The sequence below is a fragment of the Castanea sativa genome, chromosome 1, assembly GCF_040712315.1.
Source record: "Castanea sativa cultivar Marrone di Chiusa Pesio chromosome 1, ASM4071231v1".
Lineage (NCBI taxonomy): Eukaryota > Viridiplantae > Streptophyta > Magnoliopsida > Fagales > Fagaceae > Castanea > Castanea sativa.
In genome coordinates, this window is record NC_134013.1 from 20,577,104 (window position 1) to 20,599,530 (window position 22,427).

General features: G+C 41.1%; 1 pseudogene; it reads right to left on the reverse strand.

Annotated features, from left to right (window-relative positions):
* Positions 1 to 1,724: 1,724 nt before the first annotated feature.
* Positions 1,725 to 3,970, reverse strand: LOC142623582 (flotillin-like protein 4; annotated as a pseudogene).
* Between the last annotated feature and the right edge of the window lie 18,457 nt (positions 3,971 to 22,427).

Sequence of the window (22,427 nt, forward strand, 5' to 3'; positions counted from 1 at the left end):
GAGACGAAGAAAAACTCCGTCTTCCGGTTTACGTCGGACGAGGGCAAAGACTTAATCGGTCTACGGTCATTGCCCCGGCCGAAGCCGATGGAAGCCTCGAGATTGATTTATCTCGGAGGGTTTATAGCGATGCAAGAACTCGTCCACGGTAATAGGACGGTCCCGTCAAACACCTCCGTCCATAAGACTTGCATGGAGACAACTAGTCTCCATGCGTTGGGAATAAGGCGGCACACTCCCAAGCCCAGCCTAGTGAGTAATTCCCTCGCAAAGGCATTTAAAGGAAGTCTAAGTCCCCCTAACAAATAGGCTTCATAAACACCTATTCCAAAACGAGGCTGGCAACACCACTCACCTCGGACAGCTAGCCTAGGGTTTAGATCATCGGGAATGCGAAACCAAGTCCTAAGGGAATCTAACCTTCTCTCGTCCGTCTGGAAGGAACCTGCGAAGCACGACTATATACGGTTTCTGTTCGTCTAAAGGGGAGGACGGCGGGGAGCTCGTCGAGGTGTCGGCCCCGAGGCTCGTCCTCGTCCTAATACTCTCTTGAAGAGTTTCTACGGGGATTCCGAGGAACACCGGATGTATATTCCTCGGTTGTGTGACCACTACGCTGCGCGTTACTAGAGGTGTCATAACTAGAATCGTCGCGATACTCGTCTATGGCCACGACCACCTTGTCGCTAGACGAGCGGAAGCCATTGAAAACGTCCTAACACTTAACAAGGAAAACTAAAGTGAGTATAGAAAGATTACTGGCTCTAGACGAGGGACACTAAGGACGGCGAGGATATTCTTAGACGAAGCGACGGATGAGAGTGTCAAAGCGGAAAATTTGAAAAAGTGAGAGGGGCATGAGGGAGAAACCACTATTTATAAGCGAGAAAAGTCTCGGTAACCGCAACGACGGACCTAATTATAAGGTGACACGTGGCGCATGCCTCGGAGGAGTAAACGGTTGACTAACCTCCTATGGATGTGTGACACGTGGTGCGTTTTAAAATCTATTGATACATCGTATAACTCTGGACGAGGGCAAGGCGATGTGGGATGAAAACACTCGACCACCCAACCCGTCCATGGACGGTCATCACCTCGGAAGCCGTCCGGAAGTTATCCTCGGGACGAGGGTAACGAACAAAGACGTCCGAGAGGGCGATAGCGAAGCTACATCCCTCGTCAGGTGGGGTGCGCACGGCCTACACGAGAGGACTCGTCCACGTGAAGATCCATGGACTAGGATTTTACACTTGGAATCAGCGGGTGCACTCGACGAAGGAAATTCGGGGACGAGGGTACCATACTTGGGAGAATCCCCGAATAAAATGTGACAATCCCTTATCCCACGCATAACGGTCATGTATCCGTTGTGAAATAGAAATGTAACTCCTGGACGGTTATGGCAGTTACGTTTAAGCCTCGAATCCAGGAGAGGTTCCCATTTCGATAACCGTCTATGAAGGCACTATATAAAGACTGATTCAGACAAGGCAAAGGTATGTTCAGTTTTTACAAAAAGAAAGTTGGAACTCAGATTACTTAGAGGGAAAACTAACTTTGCCATCGGAGGATTTTTGGCCGGCAGCCCCGGTCGCCTTTGATACGCTTTTCTTTCTTTTTCAGGCCATAGAAAGAACCAGTAGTCCTCTCAAGTCCGAAGCATCCAGCCTACTGATTTTCTTGGCATCATCAAGGTGGAATATAGTTAATTACAACCATGGTCAATTGAGATTAGAGTGGCTAGAGTCAGTCAAGGTGCCTAACCATGCTGGCGGCAACATTCCGGTTTGATCATGGACGGTCTTAAACAAGGGTGGCAACATTCGATAAACCCCGGCAACCTCCTTCATAGCCACATTGCCACCTACAGCTGATCCATCATCTATGGCCTCTCCACCAGTCCCATTTGTCCAAATGCTAATGGTAGGTTTTAGTCCTTGCACGGCCTCTGCATTTATCTTGGCAATTTCTTGAAACATCCCTTTGTTTATCATTAGGTAGTCCCTTAATGCTGTATAACTTCCACCCAATGCATCTAGTAGGGTGCGTAGATAGATGCCTTGGGCTTGTACAAGTGTCACAAGCCCCTCAGCCTCCTTCTTCTTCGCGTACAATTCTCCATCTACAAGTTGTTGACGAGTATAATATGCTGCCTCAGCCATTGCTTTTTGTGCCTCCGCCTCTTTCTCCTTCTGATATAGAACTGCTTCCGCATCCTTCTGTTTCTTATACAGCTCCCAATTTGCCTCTTGTACCTTTGTTTGAGAAAATGGAGTGAGGTAACCCAAATCACCATGTATAATTTATATATATTTTCTTCTTTGGGGTTTTAGAAGTGTAAAGAAATAATTTAAGATTTTTGGGTTATTTATACAAGTGATAATAACTCTACACCAATGACAATTTAAGATGGTTACGTTGTAATTAATGTTATATATATATATATATATATATAAAAGATGGTATAAAGATAGGTTATTTCTTTGAGTAATTCTTAAGTACTTTCAGAGTATAAAAAATAATATTTTTTTTTCGCTCATATTTATGGTGCGGTTCACTCATTAAATTTGTGGTGGAATTTACCATAAATGTGAACTTTCTGATTTCTTTATATACAAGTTTTAATTAAGATGGGTTATTTCTTTATACAAGTTTTAGAAGTAATTTAAGATGGTGTAGAGTTATCTTTTGGATTATTTAATTTATTTCTGGAGTTTTAAGGATGAAATTTTGTTTAAACAATTATATATATATATATATATATTTATATATATATTCAGCTTGCAAGTAAAACAACTTTTCTAACTAGCTAGCTACCCACATATTTCATGTAAAAAAAAAAAAATCTGTACACAACCACAAATTTGATGTGATTAACTATTTGTAAAGAACAAATAATAAATTTATCTTTTTTTTTTTTGAAAAGCAATAATAGATTTATCTAAAAATAAAAAACAAATACTTATAATTTATCACCTCAAAATTATTGTCTTAAAATAAAAATTATGGTCATATATTGAAGCACTCTACACAAAAACATACCTTGGTCTCATATTCAACACTAGCTTTGCTCAAAAACTCAGCCTTGAGCTTCTCCGTCCTGGTCAATGCATTCATCCTCTCTACCTCTCTCTGCAACTCAGCCTCCCTCAGCGCCACTGCCTTTGCTGCCTCCACCTCTGACACCTGCGCTTCCTTTGTCCACCCTGCTTTCTTCTTCGCCAAATCTGCGTTTGCCTCCGCCACCTCCGCCTCCCTCTCATTCTCATACACTCTCACCGCCGCCTTCACCTTTATCTCCTCCTTCTTCCCCTCTCCCTGTCTCTGCGTCGCTATAATCTTCGTCTCCGCATCTATCTTCGCCGCGTTCTGAAGCGTCTGTCCCTCTCTCAACTTCGATCCAATCTCTCCTTTCATCCTTGCTTCCGCGACATCAACCTTAGCCTGATTCGCCACTTCCATCTGAGTCTTCTGCCTTAAATAAGAGAAGTGCTCATGTCCACGCACGTCCACTAACTGCTTCACATTTGCGTTGTATATCAACAATCCAAACTGGTTGAGTTCAAGTTGCACTTTTTCGAAAACCTCTTGTTTAAACTCTTTGGTTCCTTTGAATATCTCTTCCATGGTTATGGAAGCTGCAAGAACTCGAGTCTCCCCCTCGATGATGCCTTGGACTAGCTCTTTGACGTGGTGGGAGAGCTTGTCATGTGGGGAAATGAGCTTGGCATATTTGAGGAGACTTGGCTCGTCGTCCATGCGAGGACCGATGGTGAAAACTGCAGGAAGAAGAAAAGGGAGCTTCTCGGCACTCATGGCTTGTACTTCGAAGGTGTAGTTGACAGGAGAGACGTCAAAGACTGTGAAGGATTGGCCTGGGAGCACATCCTTTCTTAGTAAGCTTGATGTCTGTGATACCTACTCCGGTGATCACCAAGTATTCTGATGGGCTTGCAACTTTATACATGGTTTTTATGTTTCCTGTCAACGAGGGACAGAGAGTTCAGAAATGTGATGGTATAGTGTTCTCTTGGGTGGAGGGAATTTAATATAGGGTCCGTATAGAGTTATAGTGCGTAAAACATATTCATAGTTTCATGCTAATTAAATAAATAAAAAATTATAAAAAAAGGAAAGAATTTGATCCTTATTACGTTCTATTACGTTCTATGCTTATCTGAAAACAATAACAGCTCCGCGATTAGACTATACTATTTAGGTTAGACAATTGCCATTTTTTTTCTTAATTGATTCTTATCATCATTAATAGTTGCGGGGTCATCAATAGTACATGTAAAAATTGTTTTTCTATTGTATTTTAGTTAAGAAAAAAGTTTGGTTACAAATTTAATTGTAGTTAATAGCTATAATTTTCACTAATTTGTAGATAATAACTACAATTTCCACTAAAAGCATTAACAGAATTATATATTTTGAAAATCTAATAATTAGATTACATATTCTTTATTTACTTAACATGCATGTCAAATACTCAAATTTCATGTCAATTCAATATTATTTACTATTTGAGTCATAATATTATTTTTTTATATATAATTTATATTACAAAAACTTAAAATTTAAATATGTGATTAATAATGTGGGAGGAATAGAAACCGAGGACAAGAGCATGTAAACCGAGGATAGGAATATGTGAGTAGAGTTCGAGACAAAAGAGGCACACCTTGAAAGGTTTTGTCGAGGAAGCCTCAAAGCAAATAGAAACGGAGGACAAGAGCATGTAAACCGAGGATAGGAATATGTGAGCAGAGTTCAAGACAAAAGGGGCACACCTTGAAAGGTTTTGTCGAGGAAACCTCAAAGCAAACATGATATTAACAATCACAAAACCCGAGACGACTGGCGTGCCCGAGGAACCAAAGGGTACAGGTACATTCTTGGAAGGGCCGAGGTCTGGCCATGAAGACCATCAAACACGTGACCGAGGAAATGAAGGAAGGTTTGTCATTTAGTAGGTGAAGGAAGGGCACAACTAAAGCATTCATCACCTCCGCATCCAATACTATGCACCTACTTAGCTGGCTGTATTTGATGAGGAATGAAGAAAAGGTTACTCCAGACCGTCCATGATCATCCACACCAGCAGTCGTCCAGAAGAAAGCACCAAGACAAGGCCGACGCCCATGGTCGTCCATGGACGAAAACACACCCCATCACTTGTCCTAGGAAAGCGCCCGTCCCCGTCCTGAAAGGGTTCGTCCATAAGAAGACCCCTGGACGAGATCTTTACACTTAGAATTATTTAATACATTTCACCACTCCACAACCTACGCATAACTTCCAGTGACCGTTGAATGAGAAAATACAACTCCTAAATGGTCGTGGAAGTTATCTCTGAACCCTCGCACCTCCTCAAATCTAGGGGAGGTTACAATCCCAATAACTGTCCCTAGGACACTATATAAGCACTCATTCAGACCAGAAAAATGTAGGTTTTTACTTCTCCCATAAAGTTGGAACTCCAAAAAATATAAAGAGAAAACTAACTTTGCCATCGGAGGGTTCTTGGCCGGTGAGCCCAGTCACCTTTGATCGCTTTTTCTCTTTGTTTTTCAGGCCATCAAGAGAGCAAGTGGTCCTTTCACATCCGAAGCATCCAGCTTACTGATTTTCATTGCATCATCAGTTGGCGCCGTTTGTGGAAAAATTCGCTGTTCTTTTCGTTCAACTATCTGTTTTTGTTGTCAACGATTAGCCTTTCCCAGACAAAAGGCTGAATGGTTCGAACAAGATCAAGGCCTACCAGACCAGGCCACCAGGAGAGTAGGGATGCTTCTGGTAATCCCCTTCGCGATCGCAGGTCAGCGCCTGTCATGCAACCGCCTTCTATTCAACATATACAATCCATGGCTGCCGCTATGGCAAAACTGACCTGTTAGAATCAAGAGTTGAATAGGGAGATCAACCTTAGGAGGCAGCACCAAGATAGGCACACGGAGGGACGAGCCCAAAGTTAGGAAGGCGGAGAAGAAAATGTCGAGTCCGAAAATCAGACAAGGGGTACCGCTTCAAGAAGAGTGCCACACTTGGAAAGAGAGATGGACTAGATGAGAAAAGCCATGGATGAGATGAGGGAGAACATGAGGCAGGCAAACCCAGTGGATGATATGGTTCACCGAACGGACTCTCCTTTCACGGCTTCCATCAACAGTCATCCCCTACCTCCGAAATTCAAAATGCCTTCCTTGGATTCATATGATGGAAATCGTGACCCGTGTGACCACATTACTACTTTCAAGACGACCATGCACCTTCAAGGGGTCCCAGACGAGATTATGTGCAGAGCCTTCCCCATCACACTTAAGGGACCAGCGCGAGTTTTTAGTAAAATATCCTCAAACTCAGTGGGATCGTTTGAAGAGTTGAGTAAGTTGTTTGTCAATAACTTCATTGGAGGGCAACGCCACAAGCGTTCCTCTTCTAGTTTACTAACTATAGAGCAGGGGGAAAATGAGAGTTTGCGGTCCTTCATCACCCGATTTAATAGGGAAGCTTTGACAGTAGACGAAATGGATGACAAGTTATTGTTGGCCACCTTCCATAATGGGGTCAATTCTGACTTGTTCATCCATAAGCTCTACGAGCAGGAACCACAGACTATGGCCGAACTTGTCCATTCAGCCCAGAATTTCATGAATTCTGAGGACGCTATTATAGCCAAGAAGAGAAAGAGAGCAGAGCGCTCGGAAACAAGCCACCAGCGTTACTTAGATCAAGGACCTCATCCAAAGAAGGCCCGGGTAGATGAGAGAAAAGACAAGGATGGTAAGAAGCAAGTTCCTCAGCAAGGAATCAGCAATACACGCCCCTAACTATGCCACTAGAGCAGGTTCTTATGCAGATCAAGGATGATCCGTCCTTGAAGTGGCCAGATAAGATGAAAGGAGATCCAAACAAGCGCAATAGGAGCAAGTACTGCCGTTTTCATAGAGACCACGGGCATGACACGGACGAGTGCTTTGATTTGAAGCAGCAGATAGAGAATCTCATTAGACAAAGGAAGCTAAGGAACTTCCTTGGACGAGACCAGAGAGATGAGAAACTGAAAGCTAAGGTGGAAGAGTCATCGCGACCCCCACTAAGAGAGATAAGAGTAATTATAGGAGGAAATTCGACAGCGCAGTCATCCAAGTCGAGGAAGACATACCTGAAGGTGGTGCAGAACATCCAGCTGTCTGGACGGCCTTCTAAGACGAGGGAAGTAGATGAGCAGGCCATTACGTTCACGGACGAGGAAGCAGGACGACTTCACCACCCACACGATGACGCGATAGTCATCACCCTACTTATTGCCGACTACATGACCAGGAGGGTGTTGATAAACAATGGCAGTTCAACAGATATTCTGTATTACCCCGCCTTCCAGCAAATGAGGCTAGGACGAGATCAGCTTCGACCAGTGAATTCACCATTGGTAGGATTCGGAGGAATGAAGGTGCAACCAGTGGGCACCATCATATTACCAGTGGTCGTTGGAACATATCCGCAGCAGATAACCAAGGAGGTAAATTTCCTTGTTGTTGACTGTGCATCGTCATATAATGCAATTATTGGAAGACCAACTCTGAATAGCTGGAAGGCGGTAACCTCTACCTACCACTTGTCCATCAAATTCCCGACCCAGCACGGAGTGGGCCAAGTACAAGGAGATCAATTGGCCGCTAGGGAGTGCTACTTGGCCACGCTAGCGACGGACGAGCATATCCAGGCAATGAGAATAGACGGGAGAAGGACCACAGCGGAACCCACTGAAGTGTTAGAGGATGTCCCTTTGGACGAGAACCAGCCTGAGAAGTTCACCAGAATTGGGGGGAGCATGGAAGAAGGGGCAAAGCATGCTTTGGTCCGGTTTTTGAAGAAAAGCCTCGATGTCTTTGCATGGAGTCATGAAGACATGCCTGACATTGATCCAAGTGTTATTACTCATAGTCTGAACGTGTGTCCCTATTCAAAACCAGTGCGTCAGAAGAAAAGGGTTTTCGCTCCTGAGCAAGACAATGCAATCAAGGAAGAAGTACAGAAATTGGTTGCTGCGGAGTTCATCCGAGAAGTTCATTATCCAGATTGGTTAGCGAACGTGGTCATGGTGAAGAAAGCCAATAGCAAGTAGCGAATGTGCGTGGACTTCACCGACTTAAACAAAACTTGCCCCAAGGATAGTTACTCATTGCCACGTATTGACCAGCTAGTGGACTCGACGGTAGGACACAGAGTGCTTAGCTTCATGGACGCCTTCTCAGGTTACAACCAGATAAAGATGGATAAAGCGGATAAAAAAAGACCTCATTCATTACAAGCCAAGGGTTGTATTGCTACAAAGTGATGCCATTTGGTTTGAAAAATGCAGGGGCGACTTACAAAGGCTGGTTAACCACATGTTCCGTCCTCAAATTAGGCGAAATGTAGAGGTTTATGTAGACGACATGCTGGTGAAAAGTCAGGACGAGTACAATCATTTGGATGACCTTCAAGAGACTTTTGATACACTGCGGCGGTACAACATGAAATTAAATCCAAGCAAATGTGCTTTCAGAGTTTCGTTGGGGAAGTTTTTGGGGTTCATGGTTTCACACAGAGGAATTGAAGCAAATCCGGACAAAATCCAGGCGATACTGAATATGGAACCACCGAAAAATATTAAGGAAGTCCAGTCTCTTACCGAACGAGTTGCCGCCCTTAACAGGTTTGTGTCGAAAGCTACTGACAAGTGTTTGCCATTCTTTAAAGTCCTCAGGAAGGCATTCGAGTGGACAGACGAGTGTCAAAAGGCCTTCCAAGACTTGAAAACATACCTCATGACAGCGTCGTTGCTGAGTCCGTTTGTGCCTGGAGAAGAGCTGTATTTGTACTTGGCGGTGTCCCCACACGCAGTAAGTTTGGCGTTGGTCAGAGAATAGGGGAGAATCTAGAAATCGATTTATTACACAAGCCGTGCGATGAGAGGAGCAGAAGGATGATACCCGATGATGGAGAAGCTAGCCTTTGCCTTGATTACGGCTTCCAGAAAGCTGAGGCATTATTTCCAAGCTCATATTATCAACGTCCTAACAGATCACCCCATAAAGAAGGCAATGAACAAGTTGAAAGTTGCTGGACAATTAATACAGTGGGCTGTTGAACTTAGCGAGTTTGACATCAGATACCTTCCAAGGAGTGCGATAAAGGCGCAGGCATTAGCAGATTTCATCGCAGAGTTCACCCCCAGCCAGGATGAGCTGGACAGAGACGACGGGGTTGAAATGTGGGTTATTGATGTAGACGGATCGTCCACACTATACGCAGGAGGGATTGGAGTCATACTACAGTCTCCAGAGGGTGACAAGTTGGAGTACGCGGCCCGTCTACAATATCAAACCACCAACAATGAGGCTGAGTACGAAGCACTACTCAAAGGATTGGAATTGGCTAAGTCCTTAAGGGCAGAGTCGATAATAGTCAGAGGAGATTCTCAGCTAGTCATCAACCAAGTAAATGAAATGTGTGATACCAAAGAAGATCAGATGAAGAAATACCTTATCAAAGTGAAACGACTTGCACGAAAGTTTTCAGCAGTAAGTTTTGTTCAACTCCCCAGGGAGGAAAATATGGAAGCAGATGCCTTGGCAAAAGCAGCTTCGGCAGGAGGAGTTACGGACGAGTATGACAACGTCCAATATATGCCAAACATAGACTTTCCGGACATACAGTAGATAGGAGGGGGAGAAAATTAGATGAGTCCAATAGTAATTTATCTTAAAGATGGAAGGCTTCTAGAAGATAAAGATGAAGCTAGGAAGTTGAGGGTCAGGGCAGCCAAGTACGTCCTCATAAATGAAGTGCTGTACAAGCGAGGTTTTTCTCAATCTTATTTAAGGTGCTTGGCCCCTAACGAATAAAACTATATTTTGAGGGAAGTTCATGAAGGAGCATGTGGAAATCATTCAAGAGCGAGATCACTAGTCCATAAGATCGTCCGTGCAGGCTACTATTGGCCTACAATGCAGGCAGATGCTAAGGCCTATGTCAAGGTCTGTGACTAGTGTCAACGCTTTAGCAATGTCCCTAGACAGCCGTCAGAGTACCAGACCCCAATGATGGCCACATGACCCTTTGCACAATGGGGACTGGATATCCTAGGTCCCTTCCCCATGGGAACCAGACAAATGAAGTTTTTGGTTGTAAGGATTGATTACTTTACCAAGTGGGTAGAGGCTGAACCTCTTGCAACAATCACTCAACAAAATGTTAAAAATTTTGTATGGAAGATTATTCTATGTAGGTTCGGAGTACTCAGGGTACTAGTATCGGATAACGGATGTCAGTTTGACAACGCACCCTTCAGAGACTTTTGCAATCATTTTGGGATCAAGAATCACTATTCCTCACCCTCCCATCCAAAGGCGAATGGACAAGCAGAAGTAGCGAACCGATCCCTGCTGAAAATCATCAAGACTCGGCTCGAGGGGGCAAAAGGGATATGGCCAGACGAGCTACCAGGTGTTCTTTGGGCCTACAGGACGACTGTACGAACTCCGACAAGAGAGACCCCCTTTAAGCTAGCCTACAGAAATGAAGTTGTCATACCGGCAGAAGTTCATACGGCTAATCATCGAGTGATGAAGTATCAGGAGAGAGAAAATGGGGAACAACTTCGTCTTGACCTCGATCTTATTGACGAGGTAAGAATGGATGCGGAGCAGAGGACATCAAGGTACATGAATCTTATGGCTAAGCAGCATGATGCCATGGTGAAACCCAGACGATTCAGTGTTGGGGACCTTGTTCTCAAAAGAGTCTCCTTAGGGACAAGGAATCCGGCTCATGAAAAATTAGGACCCAATTGGGAAGGACCCTACAGGGTAATCAACTGCAAAAGGTAGGGGTCATACTACCTGGAGGCCCTAGACGGACGAAAGTTAGAGCACCCCTGGATCGTGGAACACCTGAGGAAGTACTATCAGTGATGAACTTGGACAAAATAATCCAGGGGCGAGGTTGATACTATGGGCAACTACAGCTACAATTTGTGTTTGCTTATGCCTACTGTTGTGTTCTTATTACTACTATAGTGTGTACTAAGAATAAAAAGTGTACTAGTTCTTAAATTTTTGCACCGTCTACAAACTAGTTTATAAAAGACAAGGTTGTGTACTTTCTTGAGTGTTTCAATAAGGCACCAGCTTTTAAAGCGTGCCATATTTGTGGACAATGTTCATGTAATAATATGGTTTGGATTCCTGATATACTTAATCTAGTTTCCATAGTAATACCCACAAGGGGGCAAAAGCCTAAGACGAATGAAAATCTCTGGACGCAGGGATGTATCGTCCAAGCTTTCCTTGAAACAAGGATAAAGAAAAAGAGAAAAAAACTAAGGCATACTCGTCTAAGCTTTCCTTGAAACAAGGATAAAGCAAAAAAGAAAAAAAGCTTAAGGCATACTCGTCCAAGCTTTCCTTTAAATGAGTACAAAGCAAAAAGAAAAAGCGAAGGCACACTCGTCTAAGAAAGACGGCATGCGTTAAGGCATAACGTTCCAAAGACGAGCAGCTAGCCAAGACGCCTCAATGTCTTAGGACGAGTAAAACATTAAACATTATAAGCCTCTCGCGAGAAGACGAGTAATAATTGCCCAAAGGACAAGGTAAAGTAATGCAGTCATCATTATTGTCCTAAGTGGGTCGTCCATAAAGAAATCACATAGACGATCATTCAACACTTAGGACACTGTTTAAAAGACAATAGCATAGATGGTGAAAATAATGGATAAGCTCGTCCATACAATAGATAACGGATAAAGAAAAAATATTCTTTAGTCTAAAGAGGGTAGACGACCACCGTCCAAAAACCCTTATAAAATAAGCCTTAAAAGGCAATTGTTGATATGCTCGTCCAAAACACTCTAGACGAGGTAATTGTACTCGAATACATTTAAAGAAAAAAGGGGGGGAGGGGTCCAAAAACAACGGACCAAAAAGAAAAGCAAAACAACAATAGCACTAATTTAAAAAATTGTTTTCAAGAGGGGAGGGCATCAACGTTGGGGTCGTCTTGAGGTGCTTTGGTGGTGGCATCGTCCTCAATGTTAACATCGTCTGAGCCTGTTTGGAGGAGAGAACTTGTAGCAGAACCAAGGTTGAGTTTAATGGTGCTAAAGTCAACTCCAGGAAAGTTGTCTATAGCATCTATCCTAAAATCTTCAAATCCTGCTGCGTAGTTCGTGTCTAGTAGGTCAGTAAACTCCTTGGACACTTTGAACTCCTCCACTGCTTCGTCTTTAGCTTTCTTGAGGAGGAGACTCAGCTCGTCATTCTTCTTTTGAAGAAGGTCAAGACGGTCGTCCTTCCTAGCAGCATCGGATTTCAGCTCCCCCACCAAAGCACTCAACCCCTTAGCCTCATCCTTGGCTTTGTTCGCCACCTCGGCCCAAGTCCTACAGTCGTTTTTAATCTCTTCTATTCTTTTCTCTAGAAGGATCCTCGTCTTGTCAATCTCCGTGGCCTGCTTGAACGCAGCTATGAACTTCGACATTGCCTACATGGAAGATAAGAAGGTTCAAGAGATAAAAATAACAATGGATAACATGGCTAAACCAAGACGAGACAAAGACGCTCACCTTAAAAAGGTCGTGGACACCGGAGTGCTCAAACTCCCTCAAAGACATGTCGTAGCACGCAGCCACGTCCTCGCTTGTTACAGCTTATTGGAATCGTTCCCAAGCCAAATCCTCATTCTCCAATAAGTTTGTAGAAATCCTTTGAGGAGGCTGGGACGAAGCAGAAGCATGGGACTTGGACGGAGCGACGCCAACAGGCGTAGACGAGTCTACATCGATGACTGTGATGGACGGCTGGGAGGAAGGAGGGTCAGACCTGGCAGTTTCGGGCCTGGACGACCCATGCTTGGTTTTCTTTCCCCGACGACTGGGCAAGCTTCCCAGGTCCAAATTTTTGGACAAGCTCTTCCTCTTGTCTCCAGCAGCAGGACGAGGCTAGGGTTAAGCTTCAGGTCTAGCCATCTCGTCAATCACCTCCTTCCCCTTATTTTCTTTCATGGTTGCCATTCCTGAAAAATACGTGCACATATATAAAAAAAAAAAAAAAAAATTTAAGTAAAGCACTCACGTCTACGGACAGTTTGCTCGTGCGCAAGGGCTTCAACAGATGGATCAAGGCCAAGTCCCCACCTGTGCAAGTGTCGAAGATTCACCAACGAGTGAAAATTTCTCTCGGGGTGTAGACGAGCCCTGTGGACGCGATCACGGTGAAACTTCCTCAAAGAAGGATGTCTAACAGCTAAAAAAAAAAAAAGAAGAGAAAAGGAAAATTAAGGTTAGATCACTGTTTAAAGATAAAAGATAACAAAACAAATAAAAAATAATGAAGGAAAAACACAACATACCTTCTTGACGAAGGTTCCCTAATTCTCCAGTATAAGGGGCAAATACATCTCTACCAACCTCGATAGGTTGCCCCGCCCAGAAACCAGAGACAAAGAAAAATTCTGTCTTCCAGTTTCTGTCAGATGAAGGCAAAGACTTAATCAACCTACAGTCATTGCCCTTAGCTGTAAACTGATAAAAGCCTAGAGATTGACTTATCTCGGAGGGTTTATAACAATACAGAAACTCGTCCACGGTGATAGGACAGTTCCCATCAAACACCTCCCTCCATAAGACTTGCATAGAGACAATAAGTCTCCACGCGTTGGGGTTAAATTGACAAACTCCCAGGCCCAGCCTAGTGAGTAATTCCCTAGAGAAGGCGTTCAAAGGAAATCTAAGCCCCCTAGCAGGTAAGCTTCGTAAATACCTATCCCAAAACAGGGTTGGCAACACCATTCCCCTTAGACGGCTAACCTAGGATTCAAGTCGTCTGGGATTTGGAACCAACTCCTAAGAGCATCTAACCTCTTCTCGTCTGTCTTAGAAGGGATTCCCATAGCACAACTATATACAGTTTCTTCTTCGTCCAAAGGGGAGGACGGCGGGACGCTCGTCGAGGTATCAACCCTAGAGGCTGCCCTCGTCCTAATATTTTCCTGTAAGGTTTCGACAGGAATTCCAGGAACACCAGAGGTATATTCCTCTGTTGTGTGGCCACTACTACTACTACTATCGTTACTAGAAGTGCTATAACTAGAAGAATCATGGTACTCGTCTATGGCCTTGTCTACACTGTCGCTAGACGAACAGGTAGCCATTGCAGACGTCCTAAAGCTTAAATAGGAAAGCTTGAGAGTGAGAGTAAGAGGAATACCTGGCTCTAGAAGAAAGATACTAAGGACGTTGAGAATACTCCTAGACGAGGCGACGGACGAGAATGTCAAAATAGAAAATCTGAAAAAGTAAGAGGGGCATGAGAGGGAAACCACTATTTATAGGTATAAAAGTCTCGGTATTCACAACGACGAGACCAATGAGACAGTGACACGTGGCATCTGCCTCGAAGAGGTAAGTCGACGTGACCAACCACCAATGAAAACGTGACACGTGGTACGTTGTTTGAAAAACAAATAAAATAAAAAATAACAATAATAAGTGTTCTTGGAAAACTCGTCCTAAAGTCTAGTGATATACTGCATGACCCTAGACAAAGGGGCAACTGATGAGGAATGAAGAAAAGGTTACTCTAGACCGTCCATGATCATCCACACCAGCAGTCGTCCAGAAGAAAGCACCAAGACGAGGGCAACGCCCATGGTCGTCCATGGACGAAAACGCACCCCATCACTCGTCCTAGGAAAGCGCCCGTCCCCGTCCTGAAAGGGTTCGTCCATAAGAGGATCTCGTCAAGGGTTCATCCATAAGAAGACCCCTGGACGAGATCTTTACACTTAGAATTATTTAATACATTTCACCACTCCATAACCTACGCATAACTTCCAGTGACCGTTGAATGAGAAAATACAACTCCTAAATGGTTGTGGAAGTTATCCCTGAACCCTCGCACCTCCTCAAATCCAGGAGAGGTTACAATAACTGTCCCTAGGACACTATATAATCACCCATTCAGACCAGAAAAAGGTAGGTTTTTACTTCTCCCATAAAGTTGGAACTCCAAAAAATATAAAGAGAAAACTAACTTTGCCATCGGAGGGTTCTTGGTTGGCGACCCCGGTCACCTTTGATCACTTTTCTTTGTTTTTCAGGCCATCGAGAGAGCAAGTGGTCCTTTCACATCCGAAGCATCCAGCCTACTGATTTTCTTTGCATCATCAATATTAATATGAAATGACCTCTAAATAATGTCATCACAACTCACAACCTAACACAGTAGCATTCTGGTAAGGCCCTAATAGGACAAGCATCTAAGAAAAAAGCCTTGGCCATCCAAGTGGAAGGCTAGGATGCAATCTGGATGACTATATAAAAGAAAGAGATCCCTACAAGAAGGGGGATCAAGAAAAAAGCAGAAAAGAGAGAGTGAGAACATTGTAGTTCAAGAACAAATATTAACCTACACCTTGGCCTCAAACCGAGGAGCACTGTCGAATTTATCACAGACCTAAGTTATCTTACTTTGCCTGACTTATATATCAAACATTCATTCCAAGATCACTTTGTAGATTTGTTAGAAAAGTAAACAAGGTTGATTGACATCCCATCTCTATAAATCAATTGTGTGCGGTTGAAATTTTATTTTTTCTATTTTGGCCTTCCACAATTAACATAGTTATTAACTTTTGATCTTTTGAAAATTTTGCTATAGTATAGAGGATATAAAAAGAAAATACTATTCAATAATAGATGTGTAAAAATTCACATTCAATAAAAATAATTAAGTGAAATTATAGTCAAACTTTATCTGTTAGCTAATATCTATATGTCACCATTATCAATAAAAGAACACAATATTTGTTTTTGTTTTTAATATCTTAGTTTTGACTTTAACGAAACAGTAAAAGGATTTTTGAATTAATTAAAAGAATGCATATATCATTCTGTTCTGAACATATTATTTAGGTGAAAATACATTATTTTCTATTAAGTTTATTAATTTGTTAAACGCTTTTAATCTTTTAAGATTCAAAATGAGCATTTTTTGTCATTAAAGTTTCAATAAAGAAGGTTTTCCACGTTTGGGTCTTAACTGGTGTAAAGAAATCTAGGATTGCATGCGTAATTTTTTATATATATATAAAAAGTAAGTTGTTACATTGTTATAAAGTATCACGTCATTAATATGTTGGACCGGGAGGGAATACTTAATAGAGCTCATTTCTGAAAAATTTAGAGATTAAAATTTGGAAATTCAGGGACTAAAATCATTTAACATGTAAACTTTAGGAATCAACAATGTTTTTTTATCCTATTATATATTTGATGATGCCAAATAATCGTCAGTAAGTCGCACAGTCTTCAAGTGCTCTAGACAAGCCTGTGAAACAAAGAAGAAGAAGACCTCACAGAAAGTATCGGTGTGGTACTGACTAAATACCCTCCGAAAGTTAAGTTAAAGAACTTTCACAACTCTAGAGTGCCAGAGTTGGGGTAATTTATGTGTACCTTGGTTTGTGAGGGTTTTGGGGTTTTTATAGTAGCGTAGAGCTAACCTTCGTTTCTTGGCCGAGAGGGTCTTTCCTTGTAGGGAAAATCCTTATTTAATACATGTATTTTGCGGGATCTTTTTTTTGTAGGGATTCTTTTGATTGGGGTTCATCGTGGGACACAAGGCATTTCCATGTATAGTCATTCGTGGGGATCATGCCAAGCCACGTTGGACCCGTCAGCCTCCTCACCCTATCGGTCATTAGCCTTGTCCAAGACCTCCCGTCAGCTTCATGGAGATGTTCGTCAGACGTCGTAGGTCCGTCTGCCATGTGGAATCGTTGCCTTTGCCCCGTCTGCTAATACGAACCTGACGGGTCCTGAGGGGCGTCGGCTTCTTGGTTGTGTCATGCTAAAAATACCCTTATCAATATTTTATATGAATAATTGTATAACTTGCAGCAGGTAAAAACCATATATGCTTATTATTTTGCCGGATCCTTTCTTTGTAGGAATTCTTTTGATTGGGGTTCATCGTGGGACACAAGCCATTTCCATGTATAGTCATTTGTGGGGATCATGCCAAGCCACGCTAAACCCGTCAGCCTTCTCACCCCATAGGTCACTAGCCTTGTCCAAGACCCCCCGTCAGCTTCATGGAGATGTTCGTCAGACGTCGTAGGTCCGTCTGCCATGTGGAACCGTTGCCTTTGCCCCGTCTGCTAATGCGAACCTGACGGGTCCTGAGGGGTGTCAGCTTCTTGGTTGTGGCATGCCAAAAATACCCTTATCAATATTTTATATGGATAATTGTAGAACTTGCAACGGGTAAAAACCATATTTGCTTATTATAAAAATAAGGATGATATAAGAAATTAAAAAATTAATTTTTGTGCAGCAAGACCTTTTATTGAGGATACAAAAGCTTTTAGCAACTCAACTACTGGAATGGAAATTAGTGAATACCAGGAGAGACTCAAAATTATGTTGCACATATTTTAGCTCGATATACTTTCTGTTGAGGATGAGTTAGTGTTGATAAAAGGGACTCCTGACTATATTCTGCAAGCTCTAAACAATGACTTGATGTACTAGTCTCTTGGTTTGACTGTTTTTTAATGAAAGTAGGGATTTCTCACTTAAAAAAGAAAAAGAAGAAGAAGAAGAACTGAAGAAGATTAGAGATAGTATTTATGAGGGTCGTTTTTGTGTGTGAATGAGAGCTAAGCTAATTATTCTTCGTCTTGTCACTTGTCAACAAAATTTGATTAAACAAAAAAAAAATTCACCTTGTCTCTGTTCCTTCCTCCCTCAACTTTTTTGAAAGTATGATCGAATTATTCAAAGCCAAAAACCACACATCTTTGTCATAAAAAAACTATACCATTTGACAACCAATTTCCACTTAGTTTATGCGTTGCAGTTCTTTCTGTCATCTCACAAACAAACAGGAAAAAAATAAAAATATTTATTCGATCACATTAGAGCCCAGTCTAGCATGAGTTACAACTCTTGTATGATTGACTGTGAGTGATTTACCTTATGGCAAATAAAACGTATAATTGCAAATTGGTTTATTAAAAATATTCCTAAGCATGTTTTTGTACGTTGGTTGGCTGTTCAGAATAAGTTTGACTACCAAATTTATGTAGGTTAGATGCTTTAGGGTTTCAAAGGAGATGTGATGTGTGTGTGTGTTTTTTTTTCTTTTTAATACTGTTTCTCTACCAAAAAAAGTTTGGAAAGTTGTTTTAAGCGTCTAAAGAGGAAATAAATTGGTGACTGGTGTTTAGAGCTAGACTGGGCTGTAATAAGGAAGTCAAATAGCAAAAAGCTTCAGCAAACAATATGCAAGGTAGCTTGAAGTGCTGTTTGGCTTCATAAGAATTCTAGAATTCACAATTTGAAAGAGCTTGGTTAGAAGTTGATTTCGTGCATAGCATTGTTGTTGATGTTTCATATAGAGGCTTACTTGGAGTAAGAATGTTAAAAGATTCCATAGCATTCGCATTTGGCATTGCAAATGCTACATGTAAGAGAATTTTAGCATTAATGCACCAAACAAGCCTAGCATCTAGACTTGCAAACACCAACTATTGCAAAAAAAAATTGCAATAGTGCTACAATGCAATTCTAAAGGTCGAACTGCACTGTAACTTAATTCTTAAAAAAAAAAAAAAAAAAATTTATTCACTTTATCAATTCCTCTCTCTCCCTCTCTCTCTCTCTCACTGGGTTTTGATGTTTCATATAGAGGCTTACTTGGAGTAAGAATGTTAAAAGATTCCATAGCATTCGCATTTGGCATTGCAAATTCTATATGTAAGAGAATTTTAGCATTAATGCACCAAACAAGCCTAGCATCCAGACTTGCAAACACCAACTATTGCAAAAAAAATTGCAATAGTGTTATAGTGCAATTCTAAAGGTCGAACTGCACTGTAGCTCAATTCTAAATTAAAAAAAAAACTAATATTTTATTCACTTTATCAATTCCTCTCTCTCTCTCTCTCTCTCTCTCTCTCTCTCTCTCACCGGGTTTTGGATTTTTGTTTTTATTTGGGTTTTGAGATAAATTATTTTATTATGTAGAAATATTATTTTAATGTGTTGTATTATAAAACAAAAGTTGGGATGCTGAGAGTATTGTAAAATTGTATAGTATAATTGATAAAGTAGTTTTTTGGGATGGTAAAATAGGATGAGATAGAATTTTGGGATGTGAATGCTCTTATTAGAGCACTCGGAACAATCAGTACAAAGAAAAAGAGTTCAAATTTATATATTTTTGCTCAAAAACTACTCACATCAGTCCATCTATAACATTGTGCATATATAAAATTATACACAGTTACTGTAACTTTTTATTTGATTTTTAAAAAAAATAATTTCTCTCTCCTTCTTACCTTGTCAGACTCTCTCTCTCTCTCTCTTCAATGTCCAAAAGAAGGAGAAAGACCATCGAAAACATCCACCCACCACTACAACCAACCACCACAACTCTTTACAACATCTACATAATCCAACACACAATCAATGACCCAAAATCAATGAAGATCAAACCACAATCAGCTCAAACTCATCACAAACCCAGCTCAAAATTAACCCAAAACAAAATCAACTCAAAATAAAACACAATAGAAAACCCATTTGGAAAAACCTAAATCAACCCAAAACCTAAGCCATCATTGCCATGGAGTGCTTGTCACAGCCATGAGAGAGAGAGAGAGAGAGTGTGTGTGTGTGTGTGTGTTTTGAGGCATGGAGGCTTGGGTAGAGAGAGAAATTTGTTTCCAAATTTGAAGAAATCATGCCACTACAAGAAAAAACCTCTTTTTCAATGAATTTTTTTCTTGCAATAAATTCAAAATTGTTGCAAAAACACCTATTGCAATGAAAAAATTATGTTGCCCACTGTTGTAATAAAATTTTTGTTGCAATGAAAAAATTTTTGCTACAAAAATTTTGTTGCAAAATATTTGTTGCAATAAAATATTTATTGCAACGAAATATATTATTGCTATAAGTGCACAATTGCACCTAGACCCAAAGACAACTACGGGCTCAGGCCCAATAAGCCTTAGACAATAAAATTTGTAGAGCGTGGGCTTGTAACCTAGATTAGAAGTGCTGAAAACTTAATAACGGGCTAAGAGTTACAAACACATGTAAATAACAGAAGATAACTGAAAAAAGACCTCCTCGGACGTAAACCGAGGATCACTTCTGTATTATTGATATTTCTTCCTTAGAAGTTACAACTCTTAGTTTCTTTTTTTTTTTGCTGATCCCCCTTTCTTTTTGGCCTTTACCCCTCTTAAATACTTCATTCCCTGATACTTTTTGAACAGTGACTAGAAGTTTCCACCTCACTGTTCAGGGGTCACTTCCCCATTAATGCGGCCAGGGAGGTAGGTGCAGAGCCTTTAATGCGGAGGTGGCAGCCTTTGCTCTTGATATTTTCTTTAACACTGGTACATCTAGAAGGTTCAGGGTGTCCCCCTTTAACCATCAGTCTTTCCAGAGTTGTGCCTCGACCTTCATAATGAAGTTTTGAGTTCTCTTGGATTTGTCCGAGGAGAAGCTCTCCCTCGGCTGTATCCTCGGATCCTCGGCGTATGGGCCAATTCGTAGAGTTTAATTCTGGAGCAGGTCGGCCCCCCATGCTACAGTCCAAAGGCCCATATGCCCACTTGGGTCCTTTTACTCCCCACAATTGCTATAACTTATTGCAATAATTTTTTTGTTGTAATGAATATGGAATATGAAAAGTTTGTTGGATCTTTATTTACGTGGAACAACTATAAAAGAGTTGTCTTCCTCCACCATTTGCCTTAAAAGTCTCCTAAGAGTGTGTTTTAGTGGATGCAAATGGCCATCATCTTCATTTGATTCTATGTGACTATGCCAAGTTGCCAACAAGTCAAGATCCTATGGGCAAGTTATTGTATCTCTTATCATGTACACATATAAAAGATTTGGATCTTGGGGACTGCCATTTTTCAAAAATTCCCAATGATATTGGCTGTCTGTCCCTTTTAAATGCATTGCATCTAAGTGGAAATGATTTTGTTTCCCTTCCTAAAAGCATCTCTCAACTCTTTAGACTTAAATTGCTCGACTTGGATGGTTGCAAGAGGTTTCAGTCATTACCAAATCTTCCGTCAGAAGTTGAGCATATAAGTGTAAACAATTGTACCTCACTAGAGAGATTTCCAGAACCACAAAATGATTCTTTTAGGTCATGTCATTTTAATCTATGTTTCGAGTGTATCAACCACTTCAAATTGGCTGACAATATTCAAAATGGCATTAACATGCTTTAGGTATCTCTCTCTCTATTTTCTAAATATCTGTCTCTGCCTGTTTGTCTGTGTTGGATTTTTTCCCTATTCAACGTTGTTCCTTGAATATTTTCGGGACAAAGTGGTAAACTACTAGGGAGATTACCTTGTATTATTCCTTGAAGTGAAATTCCGACATGGTTTAAAGAAGTGAACATCTATGAATAGTCTTATAGTTCCTCACTAGTAACTTGGAAACTTATTGCAACAATTTTTGTTGTTGCAATAGGTTACTGAAACAAATTTGCCCTCAACATGTCCCCAAACATCTACCAAATAATTTAAGATTTCTTGAATGGAGTGATTATCCTTCAAAGTCGATGACTTGTTTCCAGCCAAATGACCTTATTCAACTTCGTTTGCAACTAAGCAAAATTGAACTACTTTGAGAAGGAGTGAAGGCATTATTGTTCCAAAGTGGCTCCTTTTTTTTTTTTTTCATTTTTATTTATGATGTGAAACATTGCCAAGATAGAGTCCTTTGGACCCCATCCCCGAAGAAACCAATAGAGCTAACCCTCACCAAGATGGAGAACTTAGGACCCACCCCTAAAGTGTAACCGATTGAGTTGACCCTTGTGGCCTCCAACATGCCTCTTTTTCTTCATGATAAATACTTGTATCCTTGGCTCCCTTGATATCTATGGTTTGAAATGCTTCAGTTCAATGATAACAAAAAATGGAATTGGTGAACTGCAAAATATATTATTAATATAACTATTCATATATGTAACTTTGCTGAATAAGAAGAAGTATAATGAGTTCAAGTAAATAACCTCTTATCGTATTGTTTTTCAACACATGATCAATGACCTTATAAAGCCACAATTTACTATGATTCCCTGGCTCATCATGATACTTTTGACAAATTGAGTTCCTATCCATTTCTCCTAGTAAATTGTGCATACACAATTCATTATTAATCTAAAATTTCAAAAAAGTTTTGTTAGTGAGTTCTCTCAATCCAATTTTGGGGAAGAGGCCAAGACTATCTAGTATTTATTCTACATAATCTTTCTTTTCGTGATTATAAAAACATGCAATATGTAAGAATATTTCCTGCTCTGAGTGATAGAGTCCATCAAAACTTA